The following is a 27,576-nucleotide window of genomic DNA, read 5'->3' as shown; positions in this document are numbered from 1 at the left end:
TAAACAATGAGACTTAAAATAAGGAAAGTACAAATGGAGACATTAATATATAAATGACCAGAAGATAGAAGAAACAAATATTAGCAGGTTTTTAACTTGTCAAAAAATGAAAATAACTTTCTTATTTATGTTAAATAACATGAAATGTTTTCAAACTAAAAGTATGTGTCAAGCCCAAGGAGAAAAATTACATGATAACCTACAACACTATAATTGAAGACTACTTAGTTCCCTAGAGACATTGCAACATTGTTTCATAGGTGACATAGCCAAGTGCTACTCAGTAGCACCTTTTAAAATCTTTCAGTTGCCTTGTGAGCAGCCTGATTTGTTGAAGACATATTGCAGGTAAGACTAAGGAGAGGAAGAAATTCCAATAATCAAGGCATTCTGGCTTCAATTAAGCTCAGCCATGAACAACATAAATATATATTCATGTTTAAATATAATGTTATGTATTGTCATTTTGCAGTGCAAAACGGCCATAGAAATTCTACCCATATCTCACTATAACTAGTACCTGTAGACCAAACTTCCCTTTCCTTCACTTTCCCTGGCCTCTGGAAATGACCATTCTGCTCTTTCAATCAAGAAGACCAATTAATTGTCTTTGACTCTATATATGAGTCATGTAATGGTGCTTGTCTTTCTGTGCTTGTTTTATTTCACTTAACAAAATGATCTATTCCCCCTTCCAGTCATACTGTTACAAATAGATAATCCTAATGAATTCTACATTCAAATATTCTAGAAGAAATTATTTTGGATATTCTTTGGAAGATATCTTAAATGTTGAGGAGAGAGACAAACTTACTTTGACTGGAATGTTACCATGCATATAAGAAAATCCAAACTTTACTTGTTGTCACATAAATAGATATTATTGTATGTCAAATAAAAATAAGTATATTGTACTAAAGTAAATAAACATAAAAAGGTGACTAGCAGTTCTTTAGAGTGAAATAATAAAATAAAATAGTTTCAGATGCATAGATCACACACACAAACACATATACACGATATAGGAGTAGAACTTATTGATAAGTCTTATAATGCAGAAATATCCTCAGAGCATTTTGAACTGCTTGGCAATTTAGGATGTGGTAAACTTCTTAGTTATAATGAAATGTTGTTATATGGACAGAAGTATTAACTACTGTGCAAATAGTTTAGAAGAACCAAAGGTAAAATAAAAGCAAAACAAGTAATATATTTTTCTTTTATAGTATTAAGGGAGCTATAAAAGAAGGTAATATCTCATTTTATGGAAGAAGAGGAAATAAAGAGGCAAAATAGAGTAAAATAGAGGTCACATTAAAAAAAATATTTTACCTTTGTGTGGTCACTGGGGATCAAATCTAGGCTCTTGTAAATACAATATTTCAACTTTACCATTTACTTGCTCTAATATTCATTGAAAAGAAATTAAAACATTCATGTCCCATAGACTATATGAATCTAGAGACGAATCAGAAAAAGCCTATACATCTTCCAAATGAATTTAATTAATAATAAGCAAATATATACCAGATATCATTTAAATATTTATATTTGATTTTATTTAGTCTTCATAAGTAGAATAAGTCTACTTCATAAGTAGACATTATTAATGTCCAAATTTACAGAGAGTAATATACAAGCCTGAAAAAATTGAAAATTGTCTTATTTTACACAGGTAAGCTAATTTATAAACAAAGTTTGAATCATGTTTTACATTCCCTTTTAACCATATTTATTCAGTAAAAAGGCCTCCAGTAGACTATTTATGTATATACTAAGGTTTTTATGATGGATGCATAGAATAATATATAGGTTAGGACCTGTTTTCACAGTGACTTGACATTATACTCATCAAATATTAATCAACATACATATGATATTGAAATACCATTTACCTTTTCTCTGGCAATATCTATTTGTCAATTTATTTTTCTAACCAACTCTAATTTTAGTGCAGGTTTTCCTCCAAATTTTTATAGACAGACATTTTCCATCACCACAATTTGATATGTTAAGTTCCATGGCATTCCCTAAACTAAGAATTGCTTCAGTCAGTATATTTGTCAAAGGATGAGCTATGCTCTATATTACACATTTGACTGACTTCTTACTTCATCTAGATTACATGACTTTTAAGAAAACTTATAGGCTCTTACTTAGAAATCAGTACTACTGTTAATTTGCATTTAAATGCCCCATCAAGTTTAAAGTAAGCATTACTATGCCTCATTAACAAAAAAAAATGAGGTCCAGGGGAAAGTATTTCCTCACTGCATTCATAACTCAATAAGGCGGGAAATCATGGATATTGGGTGACTCCAACTTAGTAATGTCTCAATCATTGCACATATCTGCAGTGAACATACTCATCATGGCATGGGGCAACTGGACTTTCAACTCTGACTTCATCCTGCTAGGAATTTTCAGTCACAGCCCCATTCACACCATGATCTTCTCTTTGATCTTGGGCATCTTCACATTGGCTCTCCTGGGGAACTCAACTATGATTGTCCTTATCTACCTAGACAAGCAGCTCCATACTCCCATGTACTTCTTCCTCAGTCAACTCTCCCTCATGGATCTCATGCTCATATGTACCACTGTGCCCAAAATGCCATCAACTACTTTTCTGGAAATAAAAGTCCATCTCTATGGCAGGTTGTGGCACACAGATATTCTTCTACATGACTCTACTTGGGGCCAAGTGATTCCTCTTGGCCTCAATGGCCGATGATCATTATGTGGCCATTTGCCACCCATTAAAGTACCCCATTCTTATGAGCCAGAAAATCTGTGCTCTCATGGCAGCTGCTTCCTGTATTCTTGGCTCCCTTGATGGTATAATTGAAATTGCAGCCACATTGTCTTTCTCATACTGTGTTGCCCGGGAAATACCTCACTTTTTCTGTGATGTTCTTTCACTTCTCCCTCTCTCCTGCACCAAACGTTGACATTTGAAAAGATGATATTTATTTGCTACGCGATTATGCTTCTCTTCCCTGTAACTGTCATCATTGCTTCTTATGTGCGTGTCATTGTGACTGTCATCCACATGGGATCTGGGGAGGATTGCTCCAAAGCTTTTGCCACCTGTTCCTCCCACCTCATGGTGGTGGGAATGTACTATGGAGCAACCATGTTCATATATATGTGGCCGGCCTCTGGCCATTTCCTCACCCAGGACAAGATGGTGTCTGCCTTCTGCACGATCCTCACTCCAGTGCTGAATCCCCTAATCTACAGCCTCCTCAACAGAGAAGTGACTAGAGCTTTCATGAAGATATTAGGGAAAGGTAATTCTGGAGAGTAAGTAGCCCGGTTATCATTAGGCTTATTTTTTTAAGCACCATATAAAAATGTGCATACAGAATCAATGCAATATTTTCTTATCCTTAAATGCCTAGCAACCACATGAAATTATTAAAGGGAAAAATCATTTGAGTTACTATTTGCACTTATATGAGGTTTCTTCTGCAACTATTTAAGTGTATTACACTGTGTAAATGTTCATGGAAGTAGAAAACACATAACTGTATGAATTCTCTATTTTATATTACTTTACAAATGAAAGACACCTGACCACAAATAGTACCTCATTAATTGCAGACATTAAATCTATGTTGTTTGAATATGTATAACATTTAATCTTAAGGAAGGGAGAATTGTTCATATTTAGTTGACTATATACTGGACTTGTTATTTTACTCAAATGAAAACCAACTTTTTATAAAAATATAAGTTCTCATTTTTATGGATTATTATGAAAGTAATTTTGATAGACAATAATGAATACAACTATCAGATTGAGAAAAGAGAAGCATTTTATTAATGCTTTAGCATAATGTTCTAGAATAAATATTTTCAGCCAGAATATAGTAGGATTAAATTCTTCTTATTATTTTATATGTAGGCATGGATTTTTTTTACCTAGTAGTGTGAAATATTAATAAAATCATTTAATTTCCATTGGTATGCATTTTAGATTTTCTTGTATAATCCATTCAATTTATATAAAATTTCTGATTAACTGATAGATAATTGTTTGTATTTATTAGATTGTGTTCAAATCCACCAACATTAAATGTATTAGCAATAGATTCTAGTATGGAGAGTAAATACATTTTGCTAATCGATTCATGGGTTGATGTATATTAAATTGTATCATTCTGTTATGATGTCATATTATAAATATATGTGTCTAAATACTTATAAAATGTGATCTATTTTATTTTGGAATATATTTAAAAGAGAATAGATAAATTGTAAGAAGACTTTATGCCAAACAATCTGAAGGATTGTCAGAGAATTTGATGTATCAGAATTATTTTCTATTTATTTCTATCTGTTGTCCACTTGAAAAATTGTACTTTATACTCAATCAAGAGTGTCCAGTCTCAAATATTCTTATTATCTCTATTTAGAACAATGTTACTCAGGGCTGTGAATATGGCCTAGTGGCAAGAGTGCTTGACTCATATACATGAAGTCCTGGGTTCGATTCTCCAGCACCACATATATAGAAAACAGCCAGAAGTGGTGCTATGGCTCAAGTGGCAGAGTGCTAGCTTTGAGCAAAGAGAAGCAGAGAAGCCAGGGACAGTGATCAGGCCCTGAGTCCCAGGACTGGCAAAAACAAAAACAAAAACAAAAAAAAAACAATGTTACTCAAATGTGTGATGGGATCTTGTTGTATCCCTTTTCCATTTCCTGATAGCTAAGTTATTAAGCATCTTGTCACATATTTCTTGGTTCTTTAAAGCTATGTTTCTGGGAAATGTGAACTTGGTTGATTTACTCATTTAGAAGTTGGATTATAATTTATCATATATATCTCAGTGTACTTTAGATCTAATTTCTGCGTATCAGAGAGAACAGGCAGGATTCTAGACAAACACCCAGTGAGATCAAAGGAGAATACTATTAGGAGAGAAACATAGAGAAGCAATGCCTATGTTATCTTTATATCTCTAAGAAATAATATGAGAATGGCCAAGAGACATATGAAAAAGTGCCCTACATCACTGGCCATGAAAGAAATGCAAATCAAAACAACATTGAGATTCCATCTCACCCCAGTAAGAATGTCATATATCAAGAAAACAATAATAAATGTTGGAGGGAATGTGGCCAAAAGGGAACCCTACTTCCTTGTTGGTGGGAATGTAAACTAGTTCAGCCACTCTGGCAAGTAGTATGGAGATTCCTCAGAAGGCTAAATACAGAACTCCCCTATGACCCAGCAGCCCCACTTTTGGGTATCTATCCAAAAGACCACAAACATAATCACACTAAAGCCACCAGCACAACAATGTTCATTGCAGCACAATTTGTCATAGCTAAAATATGGAACCAACCCAGATGCCCCTCAGTAATGAATGGATCAGGAAAATGTGGTACATGTATACAATGGAATTTTATGCCTCTGTCAGAAAGAATGACATTGCCCCATTCATAAGGAAATGGAAGGACTTGGAAAAAATTATACTAAGTGAAGTGAGCCAGACCCAAAGAAACATGGACTCTATGGTCTCCCTCATAGGGAATAATTAGCACAGGTTTAGGCTAGTCACAGCAGAGGAACACAAGAACCTAATAGCTATGCCCCTATGAATGCGTAAGATGATGCTAGGTGAAATGAACTCCATGTTATGGAAACGAGTGATCAACACGTGATGTGAAACCGTAGCTTCTATTGTTGATGATCCTCTTGTATCCCCTTCCTGTGGTTGTACCCGCACTATCACTATATCTTATCTGAGTACACTGGAAACTGTATATACAGGTATTAGAACTAGGGAAGTGAAAGGGCATATCAAAATCAAGAGACAAAGGATAAAAAAACAAATGAGTCCAAACACAATACTTGTAAGGCTATTTGGTGTAAACCAACTGAACAACTCATGGGGGGAGAGGAGAAGGGCAGGGGGGAGGGGTAAATGAGGGAGGAGGTAACAATACAATAAATGTACCCAAGGCCTAATGTATGAAACTGTAACCTCTCTGTACATCACTTTGAAAATAAATAAGAAAAAAAATAAAAAATAAAGAATATATATATATATATATATATATATATATATTGAAGTGACCTTCAAGATATGGAAATGACAGATCTCTCATTCTCCTTTATTTTTAGTTTTAATGGTTCTGTCTCCTTTATGTATGGTGTATATCTTTGGGAGGGGAAAAGGCACAGAACTTGAGGAACAAGAGTGAAAAAAGGCACCAGTGGAGCTCATTGGACATGGATGAAAGTGAATATACAACTCATGGGTGGATATGGGAGGGAAGCACTGGGAGAGTGAGGGAAGGGAAGACACTGTATGAAAGGAAATATATCAATTACATCAGTCTAGTAACTGTAATGCCTCTGTACATCATCTTTTTAATAACAATAAAGTAACTAGAAAATAAAATATCAAACTAAAAAATAGAAATTGGATTATGTGTCTTATTATTGAAGTATAATTTTACAAGATTTTATGTTAAGATATATAGTTTATATATGTTGTACCTTTGAAATGAGTTGTCATATGTGTTAACCAACAAATATCATTTTGTTGTGATTTTTTATTTTGGAGAAGTTTACTTTATACTTTACAGTTTTATTTTTGATATTATATTAAGGAACATATTTCTCAATCCAAAGCAACAAAGATTTCTTTTGCCTATATTTTCCCCTTATAGCTTTACAATTTTAACATTTGAATTTATTTACTTGATCTAGGTTTAGTCATCATAATGCATATTGTGAAAGATGGTTTGAAATCCATTCTGTCACAAAGAAACATCCAGTCATTACAGTGCATGCACACACACACACACACACACACACACACACACACACACACGTTCATTTTCACTCACATTTATTGAAAAGCATTTAGCTCTACATGCAGTCTATTTGTTATTCCCATAACAGAGACTTTTGGATGATACATGTTTGTAGCACCTACAGACATAGAAACATACGTGTTTTGATCTTAGAGACGTTTTGTGACAAGGTTGATTTGGAGTACCTTTGAATTTTATGTGAAGTTTTCGCAACAAATCCAGTTGGGTATGTGTTCATCCTATAGATTAATTTAAAGGATATTTGCCACATAACAGTAAATCTTTCATCCTGTGAACCTGGTATATTTACCATTTGTTTGGCTATTCTTCACTTCCTTCAAGATGGTTCTTTGGTGCTCAGAGTGTAAATTTGTACATATTTAAATTTTTTTCTGTAGTAATTACTTTTGGTGTGACTGTAAATGGGATTGTTTTCTTTTTTTCTAATTTCATTTTAATCTCCTTAGTTTACAAGATGTACATGTGCAATTGAGATTCATCTGCTGATTGTGCATTCCAAAAATTTGTTGGGTGGTTCATTCTCTCTAATCAAAGTTATAGGGTCAGTCTTGACATTGTGTTCCTTTATGAAATCTCCAAACGAAGTATGAAATAGTATGACACTGTTGGTATATTGGGCCCAATACAACATGCCTCCAACATTCTAACAGAATGGGAAGAATTTATTTCAAACAAACAAACAATTGAGACTGTAAACATGGTTAATTCCTGTCTATTTCAAAAGACTTAAATTCCTTTCATAATAAAAGAGAAATTATATTGTACTGTTTCTCTACATAATTCTTCTATAAGGCTAACAAATACATTGGTGTAACTAAGTCAAATCTTCCCTTTTATAAAAGTAAATATGATTAGCACTTAATAATGAGGAACAAACAAATTCTGGGTGCTGAATAATAGTCAACATTTTATTGGGTGGTTTCTGTGTTTCCCTTCAGTTGAAAGTGGTTGGAAAATGTGTTTACTTGATGGAAATAAATTTACTCTTTGGAGAAACTGAGTATTCTAATATATATGTAGAATGATTTAGCAAAAACCGTGATAATTCTGAATGTTCAATGGAAAAAAGGTCAGTCTGATATGTGAAAATGGAACTAATTCAATTGTGGAGATGGATGGAGTTGAAAGAGATGGAAGAGAATAATGAAAGGCATGACACTGGTCAAAATGCACTACACTAACAAAATAACGTATTTAATTGAAACAGCATTATAATATAACTACTTAAGTATAATAAAAATGAAGAAAATAAAAGGGAAAAGAGTTAAGGAAATATTTTTGAAGACTTGTACAGATGTATGAGAACAATTAAATGTATGAACTAAACAAAAATAGTGTTAGAAAAACTGCAACATTCCAAATATTCAATATAATCTTATATTTATTTGCTTATTTATTTTATTATTTGTGGAAGAGAGTTGATAATTTATCATACAATTTAATTACAGGACATTAATATAAAATGCTAAGCACTCAGACAATTACCAAAAGAAAGTACTAACATTTTGGTTTTCTAGATACATTTAAATAATAAATATTCAAATATATGTAGAGAAAATATTATGTTTGACATTCAGTTGGGTATTTCACATCTTAACACAACTCTGGGTATTGCTGATACATAATATTATAAGACTTAAAAATTCTAAAATTCTACAAAAGGATAAAATTACTGAAAATTTGTCAAGACTTTTAGCCCTATGAGAGAGCTACACACATTAAAAAATTTTTTTCTTCATCACTGCTATTGTATTTTTAAAAAGTCACCTTATTTTTTTTTTCAGGCAGGAAAGAAAGTTTATTACCGAACTGCTGGCCTGTGGCCAAGATGATCCATGGCAGGAGAGAAGGGAGAGAGAGAGAGAAGAGCGACCCCCCACCCAGCCCTGCCTTATATCTAGGGCAGGGGCAAGGGGTGTAGCCAGGTGGATTGGGATGTGACCTCAGGGAAAGGGGAGGTAACTGCCTCCAGGTCTGCTGGTTACCCAGGTAACTGGGTGGAGACTTAATGAGGTGGGGGCATCTACATGGAGCCTCAGGGAGAGGACCTAACATTCCAGCAACCAGCCAAATGCTGGAAGTGGAGCTGTGGCTCAAGTGGTAGAGTACTAGCCTCGAGCAGAAGTGCTCAGGGACAGTACCCAGGCCCTGAGTTCAAATCCTGTGAATGCCAACTGGGGCAAGCCATCCCAGCAACAAGCACTTAGACCCCTGGGACTCAGCCAGTTCAGGGAACAAGGATCAGGGAGAGGAGTAAGAGGAGAATTATGTCACATCCTAAATGGAGTCACTTTGTCTTGCCCTTTCAAAATTAATCAGAGCCAGGGGATCAAGAGATAGTAGCTTCTCCATCTAATGTCCATGCCTGAGTATAAGAACTGTCCAAGTCATCCAATTTTTAATTTTGTGCCCTAAACCCTTCCTTTTGCCTTAATATTTTTTTCCATTCCCTGCCTCATGAGACTTCTTCCAGGCTTCATTCAAGAACTGGCATCTACCACCACACCTTCTCCAGGAGGGGCCACATTTCTGCCTTTTACCCCTAATGCCGACGCCCCTTGCCAGAAGGAAGTAGCCAGAGTGAGTCTTCGCCCTTTTTCATAACTATTAAAAGTCACCTTAATTTTATTCAGTGTCATTTTGAAGATACTATCATAACATTATGTCATCAATTAGCAGTACTCTTTTCATTAGAAGTATACTTTCATTTTATGTTTTCATTCACAAACTGACTTGACTAATATGTAAATTATTACAATGCTTTCATTCTGGTCCTAGTGCTTGAACTCAGGACCTGGACCCTGTTTCTGAGCTTTTACTCAAGTCTATCACTCTTCCACTTGGGCCACAGCTCCATTCTGGCTTTGGTTGGTTAATTTGCGATGGCAGTCTCACAGACTTTCCTACCCTGGCTGGCTTCAAACTGTAATCCTTGAATCTCCGTCTTCTGAGTTGCTAGGAATCTAGGCATGAGCCACCAGTACCTAAGTTTAGTGCCTTGTGATAATGCATATATGGGATTATTAATGCAAAGTGAGATGAGGAATTTAGGCTAAAATATCTCCGTTGGCAATAGTAAGTATTAGTATAGAAAAACTGGGAAAGGAGAAAATGCATATATTTGAGAAATTGATATCCATCACATATTTCAGGTTCAGTTCCAAAACTATTCTGTGACATGTTCAGGTTATGCGGTTATTTTAATATCAAAAATGAAATAAAAATCACCACATGGGACTGAAGAGTGTCATTGATTAAGCATCCCTGTAGGTCTAAAGGCCATCAAAACTGCTCCCAAACTGTAGATAGTGCCTGGTACTGGGACTTAGGACTGCTTGAGAATCTGCTGGGGGCCAGAGTTTACCATGCCTGTCATCTAGGTTAAAATGGGCACATCGCTGAGCAGTACATTGCTAAGAATTGTCTCTTACATAGGAGGAACTGAGACTGAGCTCCCAGCTAAATCACAAACTATTGGCAAACTGATTTTGACATACTCATCTACATGCCCCTAACTGGCTAAAGATACCAACAATCCCTTTGCAGAGAGAACTAGTCATTGATTACAGCTGCTAGAATCTGAAATTGAAATAAAGGGTTTCTGGAGGAACTACAGTGAATGGCAGCTGCAGGCCTATTTGGATATGCCTCCCTGTACTTCCCTGCCCAGGGAGGACACCATAGAGCCAGGGGCCTTCAGGACCCACTGTTGTGTAGAGGCTAGCAATCCCGTAGAGTTGGCATAGATGGATGCACTTCCGTGTAGTTCTTTTGTGCCTTCAAGGTTTTTCCTAAAATGCCCACAAAGGGGACAATCTCAGTAGTAGTTTCTGCTCTCAGGTGGATGTGAGAAATCAAGGTAAGGTGGCAAAGATTTGCGAATCTCTCAGTATCCCTCCACCGGCAGTTGAGTTCCTAGATTACAATAATTGGGACGAGACCAAGATAAGGCTTCTTACCTTGTGGGGAGAGAATGAAGCTTGAAATATTTTTCTGATGGCTTAGATGAATGAATCACACAACAGTCCCTACATAGGTGCAACATCAGCTTCTTTGTAATAAAAAGTGGGTAGAGCTGAATTGGGCCCCTTACCATGTTCTGTGGAGCACAGGGGCATCCACACCTGCTTAGGAGGGCAAGGCACAACTTCCTGCAGTGTTATGTGTGGGTGGAATATCATGAACTATTTGGAGGGGGGAAGTTGATTCAAGTCAGGAACATTTCAGAATCTACAGGGAGATAGAAGTGGCAAAAACACCTCAGATGAAACAGATGTTGAGTCTTCTTCTGGGTCCTTATGTGAGCAGTACTAAAATGAGATCACAGCTGAGGGTGGGCCACAGCTTAATTACAGGGTAACTTGATCAAAACCAATGTGAGAGGGAAGAAGATCCTGTCAAAGGAATCCCTTGGTAGATGATTTAATATAAAACTCAAGGCCAAATGGGGTTGAAGCCCAGTCCTTTGAAATATAGGGTTGGAGTCCCTTTGTCCACGAACACACTCAGATGTTCTGCCACTAATAAGCAGACCTATAGTTCACTGTGTCACTTCCAGGGCTTGGGTTCCACTGAAATTTCACAAGGCACAGACAAAACTTTTTCTGTGGGTTAGTTCAGAATTATTCTTGTTGTAGAAGGATACAGTATCTTGTAGATATGGCCTTTTCTATTTCTTTTTGGAGTTTCATCCAAGAAATCATTTGCCAACCTAATAGATTTGAGACACAATTTTTTTTCAGGATTTTTGCAATTATCTTTGTTTTTGCATAGGATGAAGGACAGAGTGTAATTTTATTTTCCAAGCACTTTCTATTTCTATCTGAACTTATTCAGTACAGATGCCTTTTTATCATTGTGTTTTCTGGACACCTTTGTAAAATGTCAATCATTTCTAAATGCCAGAAAATATTTATGAGCTTTTAAATCTCTTCCTCTGATTGATGTTTCTATGTATTCTAAAACCATCTTGTTTGAGTTATACTCATTCTTTATCAGACTTTTAATCAGACAGTTATAATACCTTAGGCTTTGTTTTCTTTCAAAACATTACATTAGTTAATATTTTTCCTGGTTCCATAAAATTTTAAGATTTTATTTTGCATAAAATTGGATTTTATTTAGCGTTACTGAACTTTGAACTAAGACCGTTTCACATACTAGGCATGTGCTATACACCAGCCACACCCAGGTCCTTTTTGCTTTTATTACTCTTGGAATAGGTTGGCATGTTTTTGCCTGACAGAAATCCTCCCGTAGCAAACTACATAGCTAGGATTAAATCACAAAGGAGTATGACAGCATATGGACATTTTTGATTAAGATAGGATGAAGTCTAAGTTTTGGTTTGATTGGATTTAATAATTCATAATGCCTCAAAGAAAATTCACCTGTCAAGTAACTAGAACTATAGCTGTATACCTGACCAAAACTGGCACTTGGAAGAAATTGCAATAAACATTTGATATCTTGTAGTTTATGGAGATTTTATTAATGTAAATTCCTCAAAATCATGACTATGTAGCATTAATATATAAATAGATAGTGGATACATATCTTTTAATATGTGTGTATATATAATAAATAGCACTATTTTGGTAATTTAAATATATAGGGCTTAGACTTACCTTATTGAACATATATATATATTTACTTTATTAAATTTACTAAATTTCATTTTAATTTTGATGGACAAATAATAATTGTGCACTTTTGTGGATATAATGTAATATTTTCATATACATATATGTTCTTTCATCAAATAGAGTAGAAAATATATTCATCACTCTAAACACTCGTCTGAAATGTGGGAACAGTCAAAATTTACCATTACAGGTTTATTTGAGATATGTAAAACATTCAAAGTGTTTATATTATAGTGCAATCTAACAAGATATTTATTTCTCATCTCTATGTTTACCCCTGTATCATTAACTATCTTCTACTTGTACCTTCCTTTTATTTACTCTCCCCCATATTTGGTATCATCTGAGTCTCATCTATAAAATCAACTTTTTAAGATATTTTATTTGATTAAAATCAAACAGGACTTGTCTTTTATGCTAAGTATATTTCATTTAATATTTCATTATTTAATATATCTATGATGTAAAAATAATTTCATTTTATCCATTTAATCATCTAATCATATGCACACTATTTATTTATTTACTTATTTATATTTACTGGTTCTGGGAATTATACCCAGGGCCTAGTTACCCAACCTTAGCTTTTATATTGAAGGCTAGCACTCTATCATTTCCCAACTTCATCTATGCCCTCAAGAAACCTGGTTCTATTTTTCACATATTTATTTTAAAATATATAATATTTATGAGGCATATTTTGATGCTTTAGTACACAAGTATACTGCATAATATCCACCTATGGTATTTAGTATGCCTGTCATCGCAAAGGTTCATCATTGGTGTTTGCATTAGAGAGTATTAAAAATGCTTCTAGTTATTTTGATACATGTAATATACTATTTTTAGCTGCAATACCATTAACATACAATTGAGTAGCAGGCTTTATTTTCTCTTTTTAGCTCTAATCATTCCTCTTTATCAGTCATGCCTTGATCCCTTATGTGCCAGTTGCTGAAAGCAATTATTCTTCAGCAATGTAGATTTTCATAGAAGATAAGCTAAGTAGAATAAACCAGAAACAGAGACTGCATGAATTTATCACTTGTTTGTGGAGAGTAACAAAATCCAGTTAAGATTATTTCATAGAAGTGAATAATAGAATTTTGAATATCATCAATCCTTCCTTGATACCCAGACTGATTCCTTATCTTGGTTATTGCAAATAATTATAGATAAGCGTGAATATGCACACTACGTAATATACATACTTGATTTCTTTTGAATATGTCCCCAGTTGTCATAATGTGAGAAAACAGTACTTTTGTTTGACTTTGTTGTGAAACCTCCATACTAGTTCCTATAAAAGGCATGCTAATTTATATGTCAAAAATTGGAAAGTTACATAGTGTACTGCAACTAATTTTATGGTTTATTGCTGATATTAGCCTTTCTTACTATAGCAAAATAGAATTTCATTGTCATTTAATTTGCATATTACTAATTACTAATGGTACTGAACATTTTCTCATATCTTGTTGGTTATCTACTTCTTTTTTTAAAAAATGTATTTTTAGGAATTGTCCAGCTTTTGTATTCTGTCAGATTGTTGTTTTCTTGCTATTGAGTTTCTTACATATTTGGAGATTAACCTTAATAAATTATCTATTCAAAAAATGTGTTTTTCCATTTTGAAATATTCTCTATGCTCTGTTTTCTGTTCCCAATTGCTTATTTCACTGTGGAGTTTTAAACTTTCATATAATCCCATTTGCCTAGTTAAGGCTTTGTAGTCTATGTTTTCAAAGGACATTGTAAACCCTTACATAAGATCAGAAATATTATGTAAAATTCGACTCTAAGTTTTGTGGTTGTGGTTTAATATTTTATGATCTAACTTTTAAGATTTTAATCTTTTTTGAGTAGACTTTTCTTTATCAGTAACAGTGTTTGAACTCAGGCACTACACTTGCAGAGTTCTGCCACTGGAACCTCACCTTTAATCTAGCTTTTAGCTCATTATGTAGAAATAGAATCTCAAGGACTTGCCTGTCTAGACTAGCTGTAAAATGTCATTTTTCAGATCTCTCCTTCCTAAATAACTCGAACTGTAGACAAAAGATCCTGGTTCCTGGCTTTAGTTGACCTCTGTGATGAATACATGAACTTGTTTCATTCTTCTGCTCTTGAGAATTTATTTTTTCAAAAAACTGTTTGTGGAAGACATTGTTCTTCCCTGTTTGTATTTCTATCATCTCTTTAAAAAATAATTTGATTTTTGGTATGTGGATATATTTCTATAGCTCCAGTTAAATTCCATTAATCAACTTTTATGAGGTTACCATGCTGCCTTAAATACTAAAGCTTTGCAATATAGTTGGAAGTCAGATACTGTAATAACCTAACTTAAATATTATTTTTGAAAAGGTTATTTTGTATGGTGAATTTTTAATTTTGCAATTGATTTTAATCTTTTATATTTTTTAAGTAGTTTTATAAAGGAGTTGCCATTATGATTACAAAATATCTTGATCTATGTAAAGAATACCACTGAAATTGTTCTTTTTGTATTTTTTAGAATTCTATTGTACTTTTATTTGTTTTTTTATTGTCAAACTGATGTAAAGAGAGGTTACAGTTTCATACATTAGGCATTGGATACATTTCTTGTACTGTTTGTTACCTCGTCCCTCATTCCCCCCCAACCCCCTCCCCTTTCCCTATCCCCCCATGAGTTGTTCAGTTGGTTTACACCAAATGGCCTTGCAAATATTGCTTTTGTAGTCGTTTTTCTTTTTATCCTGTGTCTCTCCATTTTGGTATTCCTTCTCACTTTCCTAGTTCTAATACCAGCATACACTGTTTCCAATGTACTCAGATAAGACACAGTGATAGTACAGGTACAACCACAGGAAGGGGATACAAGAGGATCATCAACAATAGAAGCTATGGTTTCACATGGCATGTTGAAAGTAATTACAACAGTGATTTATCACTCGTTTCCATAACATGGAGTTCATTTCACCTAGCATCGTCTTATGTGTTCATAAGGGCATAGCTATTGGGCTCTTGTGATCCTCTGCTGTGACTAGCCTAAACTTGTGCTAATTATTCCCTATGAGGGAGACCAGAGAGTCTATGTTTCTTTGGGTCTAGCTCCCTTCACTTAGTACAATTTTTTCCAAGTCCTTCCATTTCCTTATGAATGGGACAATGTCATTCTTTCTGACAGAGGCATAAAATTCCATTGTATATATGTACCACATTTTCCTGATCCATTCATCTACTGAGGGGCATCTGGGTTGGTTCCATATTTTAGCTATGACAAATTGTGCTGCGATGAACATTGTTGTGCTGGTGGCGTTAGTATGTTCTTGTTTGTGGTCTTTTGGGTAGATGCCCAAAAGTGGGGCTGCTGGCTCATAGGGGAGCTCTTTGCTTAGCCTTCTGAGGAATCTCCATACCTCTTGCCAGAGTGGCTGAACCAGTTTACATTCCCACCAACAATGAAGTAGGGTTCTCTTTTGGCCATATTCCCTCCAACATTTATGATTGTTAGTTTTCTTGGGATATGTCATTCTTACTGGGGTGAGATGGAATCTCAATGTTGTTTTGATTTGCATTTCTTTTATGGCCAGTGATGTAGAGCACTTTTTCATATGTCTCTGGCCATTATCATTTCCTCATCAGAGAAGTCTCTTTTTTTAAGTCTTTAGCCTAATTGTTGAGGAGGCTGTTTGTTCTTTGCGGTTTTGTCTTGGAGAATTGTAATGTTTTTCGTCCTGCATATATTTTAGATATGAGGCTTTTGTCCATTGTATGCCAGCAAAGATCATTTCCCCATCTGCGGGGTTTCTGTTTATCTTGGGAGCTATGTCCTTTGCCCAACAGAAGCTCTGCAGTTTGATGCAGTCCCATTTGTCCATCCTTTCTTTGATTTGTAGCATTTCTCAGTCTTTGTTAAGGAAGTTCTGTCCTGTGCCAAGGAGCCCAAGTGTTTCTCCTACTCCTTCTTGTAGTGTTTTCAGTGTATCTGCTTTAATTTTGAGGTCTTTGATCCATTTGGAATTGATTTTGGTGCAGGGTGATATATAAGGATCTAGTTTTAGTTTGTTGCATGTCTTGAACCAGTTTTGCCAGCACCATTTATTAAAGAGGCTATGTTTCTTCCATCCTATTGTTTTAGCTCCTTTATTAAAGATTAAGTAGACATAGATCTCTGAGTTCATTTCTGGGTCTTCACTTCTGTTCCATTGGTATTCAGGCCTGTTCTGCTGATAACACCAAGCTGTTTTGATTACTATAGCTTTATAGTGAAGCTTGAATTTTGGTATTGTAATTCCTCCAGCACTGATCTTTCTGCTTAGGATTGTTTTTGCTATTCTGCATCTTTTATTGTTCCATATGAATTTCTGGATTGCTTCCTCTATTTCATTAAATAATGGTGTTTGGATATTAATGGGTATTGCATTGAATTTGTAGATAGCCTTTGGCAATATTGCCATTTTGATTATATTAATCTTCCCAATCCAGGAGCATGGTAGGTTTTTCCATTTCCTTAGTTCTGCCTTAATTTTGTTTTTCATGTTTTAAAAATTCTCATCATAGAGATCTTTCACTTCTTTGGTTAAGGTAATTCCTATTTTATGTTTTTTGAGGCTATTGCAAAAGGAGTTGCTTTCCTGATTTCAGACTGAGCGTTTGGCTAATTAACATATGGAAAGGCCATTGATTTTTGAGGGTTTATTTTATATCTTGCAACTTTGCCAAAGTTTTGGATTGTCTCTAGTAGCTTGGTGGTACAGTCTATGGGGTTCTTTAGGTATAGTATCATGTCATCTGCAAAGAGAGAAAGTTTAACTTCATCTTTTCCTATTTGGATACCCTTTATATTTTCTTCTTGTCTAATTGCTCTTTCTAGGAATTCTAATACTATGTTGAAGAGAAAGGGAGAGAGCAGATATCCCTTCCTTGCTCCTTATTTTAAAAGAATGGCTTTAACTTTTCCCCATTTAAAATTATGCTTGCTGTTGGTTTGTCATAACTGCCTTTATTATATTCAGGAGTGTTCCCTGGAATCCCAGTTTTTCCAGGGCTTTTAGCATAAATGGGTGCTGGATTTTATCGAATGCCTTTTCCACATCCAGAGATATATCCATGTATTTCTTTACCTTGCTCCAGTTGATGTGGTGGATTACATTAATTGACTTACGTATAATGAACCAACTTTGCATCCCTGGGATGAATCCACTTTGAACATGGTGTATGAAATTTTTTATGACCTGTTGAAGTCAATTGGCCAGAATTTTGTTGAGAATTTTTGCATCTATGTTCATCAGAGAAATCACTCTATAGTTCTCGTTCCGTGTTGAGTCCCTTCCTGGTTTGGGGATGAGGGTATACTGGCTTCATGGAATGTGTCTGGTACTGACTTTCTCTTTCAACTTCATTGAAGAGTTTGAGAAACATTGGTGTGAGTTCTGTTTTGAAGGCCTTACAGAATTCTGCTGTGAATCTGTCTGGACCTGGGCTTTTTTGGATGGGAAATCACATTTTGCCATTTCTATTTCAATGCTGGATATGGGTCTGTTTAGAAGGTTGAAATCTTTATGGTTGAGTTTGGGGATATCAATTTTTTTCTAGGAAATAATCCATTTCTTGCTGGGAATATGGCCTCGTGGCCAAAGTCCTTGCCTCGAAAACCTGAAACCCTGGGTTTGATTCCCAGCACCACATCTATAGAAAATGGCCAGAAGTGGCACTGTCAAGTGGCAGAGTACTAGCCTTGAGGAAAAAAAAAAAAAAAAAAAGCCAGGGACAGTGCTCAGGCCCTGAGTCCAAGGCCTAAGCCTGGCCAAAAAAATTAAAAAAAAAAATCATCCATTTCTTCCAGGTTCTCAAATTTGTTGGCATAAAGGTTTGCAAAATAGTCACTTATTGTGTTCTGAATTTTGGTTGTTTCTGTGGTGTTGTTACCTGTTTCATCTCTGATCTTGTTTATTTGGGTGTGTTGCCTTCAGTTTTTGGTCAGGTTTGCTAGGTGTCTGTCTATCTTGTTGATTTTTTCAAAGAACCAAGTCTTTGTTTTGCTGATTCTTTTTATGTTTTTTTTTTTTTACTCTAATTCATTTAATTCTGATTTGATTTTAATTATTTGCTTCCATCTATTGACTTGGGGTTTGGCTTGTTGTTCTCTTTCAAGGAGATTAACGTGCTTCCTTAAATTATTGAGTTGCTGTTTCTCTAGTTTGTTGGTATAGGCTCTCAGAGTTATACATTTTCCTCTGAGTACTGCCTTTGCTGTGTCCCAAAGGAGCTTGTACTTTGAGTGTTCATCTTGGTTTAATTTCATAAACGTTTGGTTTTCTGTTCTAATTCCTCCATTGTCCCACTGATGGTTCAGCACTGTCTTGTTTTGTCTCCATGAATTGTAGGATTTTCTGTGGTGGCTGTTTGAGTTGAGCTCTAATTTTATTCCATTGTGGTCTGAGAGAGTGCAGGGAATGGTTTTGATACTTCTGAATTTGTACAGATTTTATTTGTGTCCCAAGATGTGATCTATTTTGGAGAATGTTCCATGTGCTGCTGAGAAGAATGTATATTCTGGTGTTGCTGGATGGAATATTCTGTAGATGTCGGTTAAGTCTAGTTGGTCTTTGCAGTGTTTACTTCTGTGGTTCCTTGTTCAGTTTTTGGTGTGTTGATCTGTCCAGAGGTGAGAGTGGAGTGTTAAAATCCCCAACTATCAATGTGTTTGGGTCCATGAGTGATTTTAGAGTCAATAGTGTTTGTTTGATGAAGTTGGGTGTGTAGATATTTAGCATGGTTATATCTTCCTGTAGGAGAGATCCCTTTATTAGGATGTAGTAACATTTTTTGTCTCTTCTTACCATTTTTAATTTGAAGTCAATTTTATCTGATACTAGGATTGCAACTCCAGCCTGCTTATGGGGGCCATTTGCTTGATAGATTTGATTCCAGCCTTTCACTTTTAGAAGATGCTTACTTTTTCTGGATAGATGTGTCTCTTGGAGGCAGCAGAAAGATGGATCTTGATTTTTGATCCAAATTATGAGTCTATGTCGTTTGATTGGAGAATTAAGTCCATTAATGTTGAGAGTTAGGATTGAGAGCTGATTGTTTGTTCCTTTCCTTATAGCTATCTTGTTAAAAGCTGTGTCTTCCCAATTCTTGACCTAATATTCTGGTTTTCTATTTTGGGTTCACTTCTCTTTCTGCATTGGGATCTTGATTATTTTCCCTGTGTAATACATCCTTGAGGATTTTCTGTAAAGCTGGTTTGCTGGTGATATATTGTTTCAGTTTTTCCTTACTGTGGAAGACTTTTGTTAGACCTTTAGCTATGAATGAGAGTGTAGCTGGGTACAGTATTCTTGGTTGGTAGTTATTTGTATTTAGTGTTTGGTATACCTCATTCCAGGCTCTCCTTGCTTTCATGGTCTCTGCTGAGAAGTCAGTGGTGATTCTGATTGTTTTTCCTTTTATGTCATTGTTTTCTTCTCCCTAACAGCTTTAAGGATTCTTTCCTTGGACTCTATTGACTCTGTTTTAATCACAATGTGTCAGTGGATGTCCTATTCTGGTCTGGTTGGTTTGGGGTTCAAAACGCTTCTTGTATCTGTATAGGCTTATCCTTCTGGATATTTGGAAAGTTCTCGGCTTATATTCTGTTAAATAGGTTGCCTATTCCATTAACTTCTTTCTCTAAGGTTTTCTTCAATATCTATTAGCCTTAAATTGGGCTTCCTGATTGTGTCTTGGAACTCCTAGAGTGATCTGTTTTGTCGATTGAATTAATTTTTTATTTGTTTTTTATCTTTTGCCATAGATTCTAGGGAATCTTCAGCTTCTGAGATTCAATCCTCTGCTTCATCTAGTCATGACTGTAGGCTAGCTACTTGATTTTGAATCTCTTTTCCTTCTGACTGGTCTTTCCTGATGATTTCCATGTCCTTGCTATAATTATCTCTTAGGTCCTGCACAGACTTCTTTACTTCATTAATTTGATTTTGAGTGCTGTCTCTCAAATCTTTTAGCTTGGTAGCTATCTTTTCATTTGACTCTTGAAGTTCATTTATCTTTCTGTTTGTCGAGGCCATGAAAAAGTCTATTAATTTATGGAAGGATTGATGTATTGATTCAAACTTTTCATTTAACATGTTTATCAGTAGACTTTGTAGAGCATTTTGAGGGTTCTCTTCTATGTCTTTGATTGACTGCTCTGCTTCCTGTTTTGTTTGTTTGTTTTGAGTGGGAGATAAGACTTCATTGTTTGCCATCTTTCTTGTGCTTCTTCTGCCCATTTGGATTCTGAATGCCAATCTACAAGCACCTGTGAGCACCGTTTAAGACCCAAAGCAGACCTAACCAAGCACTGTTGTGTAAATCTTAGAGGTTCACAATTATATAGAGTTACATTTTATACCTGAGTATAAAATTAGATTTGGTGTTCCTAAGGAGTACAATTTTAATATAACAACCAATCCTGAGCCCTGTATTCAGTAGGTACTTATTTACTGTTACAACCTTATGAGCAATTTTTGTTCTTTATATTAAGTTCTTTTTGGACAGGCTGGCTTTCTCTATGAACCCCTTTGATTCACTCGGATTGAACAGGAATACCATCTATCCAATAACTAGGGATCAATGGAATCTGGAGGTCCTGGAAGTAAATCAGGAGGGTAAGTTAGAGGTAGTGAAGCGAATAGAGAAAAATGTATGGTGGGGGGTGATGATTTTGGTTTAGTTCCAGTGACGTGGAAATGTGGAGAAGAGTAGAATCAGTAGAAAGAACAACGTTAAAATGATAGACAATGGAGAATAAGCAGAAAAGAGTGGAGGTGTTATTCATAGGAAAGTAATTTTAAAGAATGAGAATGTAATGAGAGAAACAAACAAAAAATACTTGAAGACAAATGCACAGAACACAGAAAAATTATTTTTAAAAACCAGAAAAAACAAACAACAAAAAAAACCATGAATAAACAAACAAATAAAATGGAAAACAAAAACCCAGTGATGTCTCAGTAATTAAAAAAAAAGTTTAAAAAATGTTTTAAAAATGGAGTCTTTCTTGTTTGGGTGGGCTTTCTACAGTGTCTGGTTTCCTTGAGATTGTTGACTTGCTTTGAGTTTGCAGGGGGTGGAACTGCTTTAACCCCCTCCCCTATTAGTGAAATCCTGGTGCTCTGTGGTTTGCACAGCTTTCAGGTAGGACTTGGGTATCCTCTGTAGATGGGGGACCTGAATAGTCTTGGGAACCATGACTCCTCCCATTTGCTGTTGGGCTGCTGCCTTTAAAGCCTGGCTTTGAATAGGGTGTGGACTCAGCAGGGCAGGCCACCTCTGGCCTGGTTTACCTGGCTGAGAGTGGCTTTCCTGGGGGAGGTTCCTCTCTCCTAGGCAGGGTGGCCTCCTGGGAAGAGCTGGCTATGGAATTCAGCTAGTTTGGGGCTGGGAATTGGGCTTCCTCTGTGATAGGACCGTTTATCTGTCTAGGGAACTGTTTATTCTCTCGTCTGGTTGTTGCATGCTGCTGGTAGCTGCTCGCCACTTTCTATTTTAATTTAGAAATTCCAGTGGGCAGGGCAGGGCACCTCTGGCTGAGTTCACCTGAGTTTGTGAGCCATGGCCCGGGACTTGCCCACCTCCTGGGCAGGGGTTGTTTTCCTGGGTGGAGCTGGTTCTCACTGGTTGGTCCCTCTTGCCCTTTTCAGAGATGGCTCCTTTGTCCTCACTTTCCCCAGGCCTACTTTAGTTCCAGTCTTGTCTAACCCTATGCCAGTGTCGAAGATGGCGCTTTGCTCTTGCAGTGGAGGAAGACTATGTTCCAGAAGCTGCTCTATAGGTGTGAGTGAGAATGTCTTTTGTGCGGTACTCACACGTTCTCTGCCATTTCATCCTGTCTGTTTAGAGCCTGCTATCCGCATCTGTCTCCCGCCATCTGGAGGATTTCTTCCTCATTGCTGCTGTGTGCTTTATGTGCACAGAGTTCAGGGCACTGTGCCAGCTCCGGCACTGCCGTAGTGGTGGGATGCCACCCGGAGCTCAAATCTGTGTTTTCAGCCCAGCAAAGTCAATTTTTCCTCCCTGGTCAGAATCCCTGTACTGTTATAACTTACTTGGGCTGCCTTTCTAGGAGTAAGTTTCCCTGGAGTGGTAAAACTGCGATTTCGGAGGGAGGTCAGCTTGGGCTCTGCTGCTCCTCTGCCATCTTCCCAGCCAGCCACTGAAATTCTAATAGGTATTTAATTGATTGATCTTATAGGTTTTAGGGGAAATATGGCTATTTTGATATTATTAATTTATTCAGCATTTTACCTGGAAGATCTTTACATGTATGTTCACTTTTATCAATATTTCATAGTGTTCACTATAGAAGTCTTTACCTTGTTTAGATTATATTCCCATGAGTTTTCAAATATTATAAACAAAATATTTTTAATTTTTGCATAGCTTCCTTGTATTGTTTCCAAATACTCTTACTATTCAGTTCATTCATTTTTGTACACTGTGTCTTTAATCAAACTGTTTAGCATTAACAGTTTCTTTCTAGGGTCTTTAATTAGTATGTCTTTAAAAAATCACATCATCTGTAAAGAAATTGATTTGGTACCATCTTGATTAGTTTAAATGAATGTCTTTTAGTCTTCTGTGTAATTGATCTGCCTTAGACATCAAGTGATGTATCTGTAAGGTCTCCCAGAGGGAGACCTTAATAGGAAAATATATGCCAGGGGTGTTGGTACATGTCTTTCATTTTTACCATCAGAATGTTGAGGCAAGTAGATCATACTCAGAGAGCAAGAAGAACTACATACATAGCAATGTCCAGATTAGCTTGGCTTATATAGTGAGACCTTGTCTCAAAAATAAAATGAGAAAATGGGAAAATTTGTTAAATTATTTTTCTGTGTCCAAGAAATGATCATATAGAATATATCCATATTAATTTGTATATGTCAAGCCATCCTTATATCCCTATGACAAAACAAACTTGATGATGGTAAACACTTTTTTGTTTGCAATTTTTAATATATAGTTGAGCCCTTCTTATTAATATTTTGTGAAAAAATCATTTTTATTCATTGTGAATGCTAGACTGTCTTTTAATCTTTTTATGCACTTGTGTGATTTTCACATAAAGCTAATGTTGGCATTGTAGAAAGAGTTTGGGGAATTTTTCTCATTATGTTATTTTCAAAATGTTATTTCAAAACAAATTGGTGTTTTGTGTCTTTTACTCCTCAGCAGTGGAACTGCCATATATTGAATTATTCTCTGATGGGAGTTTGTTTTTTATTCGATATAAATATTTGTCTTTGGTGTTTATAAACTTACTATTACTTCATGAAATTAGTTATCTGACTTCATCAGAATAAAAGTTGTTTGTCTCTAAAGTCCACATAGACACACACATATTTGATAGACCATCAGAGGACTGAATTAATATTACCCCTAAATTTTTTAAGTCTTGACTTTAAAACTACTTATAGACTTCTACAGGTAAAAATATTCAAAAAACCTCGATTTTCTCACCTGTGTTCTGGAAATGATTATCTTTGAAAAGTTACCCTCGGGAATACTGTTGTCCCTGAATGGAGAGGATGGAGGTCCCCAGGGCTTTGGTGGAGATAAATGGGAATATGAATTTTTAATATAAAACTGGACATACATGACATCTTTATACAATGTAAGAATGGTTCTTTGTTTCTCCGAAGATATTTCCAAGCCCTTCTGTGTGGTAAAATTTGTTTAAATTGTTTTCAGAGTTGATTTGGAGAAGGTAATAAGAAAAACTCTAACATTTTCTCTCATGTAAGACCATGAAATATTCAAGAATAAGTACTTGCAGTTAGATTATAAATGCAATGCTGAAGTTTACTTTTTAATAACAACAATTTCAGGAAAGTCAGCTAAATTAAGAAACAGGTATTTCTTAAAAAGACAATAGAGCACAAGAATTTATTCTCTTTAATATGATTGTTGCAGTAATTTTCAATGCCACCATAGTGATATCTGACATGGAAGTGGATTCACATCTGACAGATAAAAGCAATAGAAATATTGTGGGAGTTATGCTCTAAGGACTCCTATGACGGATGACTACTGGTGCTACTTCATGGGTTTTCACCTGTCTCAGCAGAATGTAGCTCTCACAATACGTGATGGATCTCTGTATTTGGAAAATGTACAAGAATCTAGATAATTTTCAGAAAGTTAAAAGTGGACATTGGCTTATCAGCCACAAACCGCATATAGAAGAGGTGATAAATGCCTAATAGATAGGCAGAGAAGTAGTTATTCATGAAAGTATTGTGGTGGGTAAATAGATCAATCACTAGGTAGAAAGATATTATTGGTATGTACTCATTGACTTGTATAATTTTAGCATAGTTTTGGTTAATAGTTTTCCATGACAACATGTCAATTTAGAACAGTATATGTTGTAAATTCATATCTAAATAATTAGTTTCAATATCTATAAAGTATATATATTTTTACTTAAAATACCAAAATTCAGGACAGGATACAATGGTGCCTACGTGAAATATCCGCTACAAGGAGGGAGGTAGTCAATTTTTAAAATATAAGTGAACTGTATATTTTTATTTAAAAGCAACCTGGATTAATAATACAATTACTTGTTTGTGTCATTATGATAACTATGAATTAGCTATCATTTATATATTTTAATAATTTTTATATGTGACTTTGTTTTAAGGCAACATATTCTAAAATTCTTCTAAGATTCTAATAAATAAAAAAGAAAGTCATATTAAAAGTTTTCTGAGTTATAATTGGTTCACTCTAATAATAGTAATGCCAGTTTATTAGAATTACCTATTTAATTTACTAAGTTCTGTAAAAGGGACAAGAAATTGGGGGGCATGAGGATATAGCTCAACAATGATTTTATAGTGATTGTAAAGCTAGGCGTCCAATATCAGTGCAATAAGAAGTGTAATGTAGTGTAAAGAGAATAAAATTCCTCCTTCTGATAGTGTGTATCTACATCCAACAATGTTACATATTTCAATTTTTCAAAATAGTGAAATATCTTCAGTTATACTATATTGAATTTCTCACTATGTATTATTGCCTGCATATCTCATATTTATATGCATTTGTGTATAGTGTATTATATGTTTTCCTCACCAAATCAAAACATTACTACTTTCAGTGTTTTCCTTGTACTTCTAGAATTTCCATACTGAGAGTACAATCATATTACTTAAAATAGAACTGTGAGGCAAGAGTAAATAAATTAGAATGTGACCCATCACAGAGAACATGATTAATTATTCCAAAACATATACAATATTAATTATGACTTTGCGGAAAATGTCCCTTGTAGAGTTAGTCATTTGTAAATAAATACAAGACAAAAAGTTGTTATTGGTCAATCAGTTATGGTAGAAGATGAAATCATTTAGGCCTGTCAGAAAATTTAACCACAGATAGCTGTTTTCCTAAGTTTTGCTGTTAGTTACAGAAAAAGAAAAAAAAAAGAAAAAAACTTGTGCATTTGTGTGATTGTATGTGTGAATGTGTGTGCATATGTGTGTGTCCCCTGTTAAAATTGTTATAAAGGATGTAGCAGGAAAGAATAAAGGTATGGAAATCATCAGGAAGGCAAAGGCAACTATTGCTTTTTAAGATAAAGGACATTAAAATTGTCCCAGTAAAAACTGGGAGTAAAAATAAAGAGAGCAAAACAGTGGAAGTGACTTCATAATCTTAGATAATCTGCTAGAAACATGAATGGAATCATGGAAGTGAGTGTATTAAGAGAGGTAGCATAGAGCTAGGTATCAACAGTATAAGATTCAGAAAATGGGAAGGCTGAAAATGTTTCCCTTAAAAATGGAAACATTTACTTACTCTCTGGACACTTTCTTCTTAAGTAGATTGTTTATGTTCAACATAATATTTAAATATTAGAACAATATTTCCCAATTAAACAACAATATTTATGAAAATATAAGATTTATTTTTGTTATTAAAATGGTGACAGTAATGGATGACTACTATCTCAATTAAGGAACAGTGGGTGATTTAATACAAGATAATGAAATGTAAAGCATAGGTAGGAAAGAAAGAATTTGTTAAGAATAATAATAGTTATATAGGAAACAATGCACACAATTGCAAAAAATGTCCAATATAAAGATTGGTAATGTCTTTATCATAAAAACATGCAGTTCAACTATCTAAATCTAGGCTGTTCAAAAGAACACAGTAGGAGCTGGAGATATGGCCTAGTGGCAAGAGTGCTTGCCTCCCATACATGAAGCCCTGGGTTTGATTCCCCAGCACCACATATACAGAAAATAGCCAGAAGTGGTGCTGTGGCTCAAGTGGCAGAGTGCTAGCCTTGAACAAAAAGAAGCCAGTGACAGTGCTCAGGCCCTGAGTCCAAGGCCCAGGACTGGCAAAAAATAAAAAAATAAACACAGTAATTATTTGCAGAATATTGATAGAAAATTTAATATTTCATCTCAGAGTAACATACATAATTTTCCAACTATTTTTACATACATATTTTTCACTATTGCTCTACTAATATTTGTTTCAATTAGACAACGACAAATAAGCTTTAGTGAATACCTGTTTTCATTTTCCTGTAGTCTTTGTAGAACTATTATTTTGAAAATCAAAAGATTTTTCTTATGCACATCTTAAAAATGGCAGTCAGAGTGTTACCCAAACAACCTCACAATTACATTTTAAAGAATGTTAAATGTTACAAAAATTCAGAAGCCCTTATCTCAATCCAGAACTTCTCCAGAATAACAATGAAAAAACCATAGTTTTTGATGATTCACTGACACATTCAAAGGATTTTACCTCTTCTGTGTATCAATATCTAACTTGAATGTGTTGTCCAAATTCTAAGATATGAACTGCTTAGATTTATTTTCCTAAGTGAAATATTCATTGCTATCTAACTCTAATGCTTATTAATATAAATAACATCTCATTGGATCTAATGGGAAGAAATGAGCTAGAGCCCTGTGGTCACGTCCACACAACTGGACTGGAGAATGGCTTCCTCTTCTCTTGGAATCATGCCTTCCCCCAAAGAGGTTGAGGAAATCAAAGACCCAAAAAT

General features: G+C 35.1%; 1 pseudogene; it reads left to right on the top strand.

Annotated features, from left to right (window-relative positions):
• Positions 1-2,368: 2,368 nt before the first annotated feature.
• Positions 2,369-3,310, top strand: LOC125359933 (annotated as a pseudogene).
• The last annotated feature ends 24,266 nt before the right edge of the window (positions 3,311-27,576 follow it).

Source organism: Perognathus longimembris, chromosome 11 (assembly GCF_023159225.1).
Source record: "Perognathus longimembris pacificus isolate PPM17 chromosome 11, ASM2315922v1, whole genome shotgun sequence".
Taxonomy (NCBI): Eukaryota; Metazoa; Chordata; class Mammalia; order Rodentia; family Heteromyidae; genus Perognathus; species Perognathus longimembris.
Note: the sequence above shows the minus strand (reverse complement) of the source record. Positions and strands in the feature narration are given on the sequence as shown.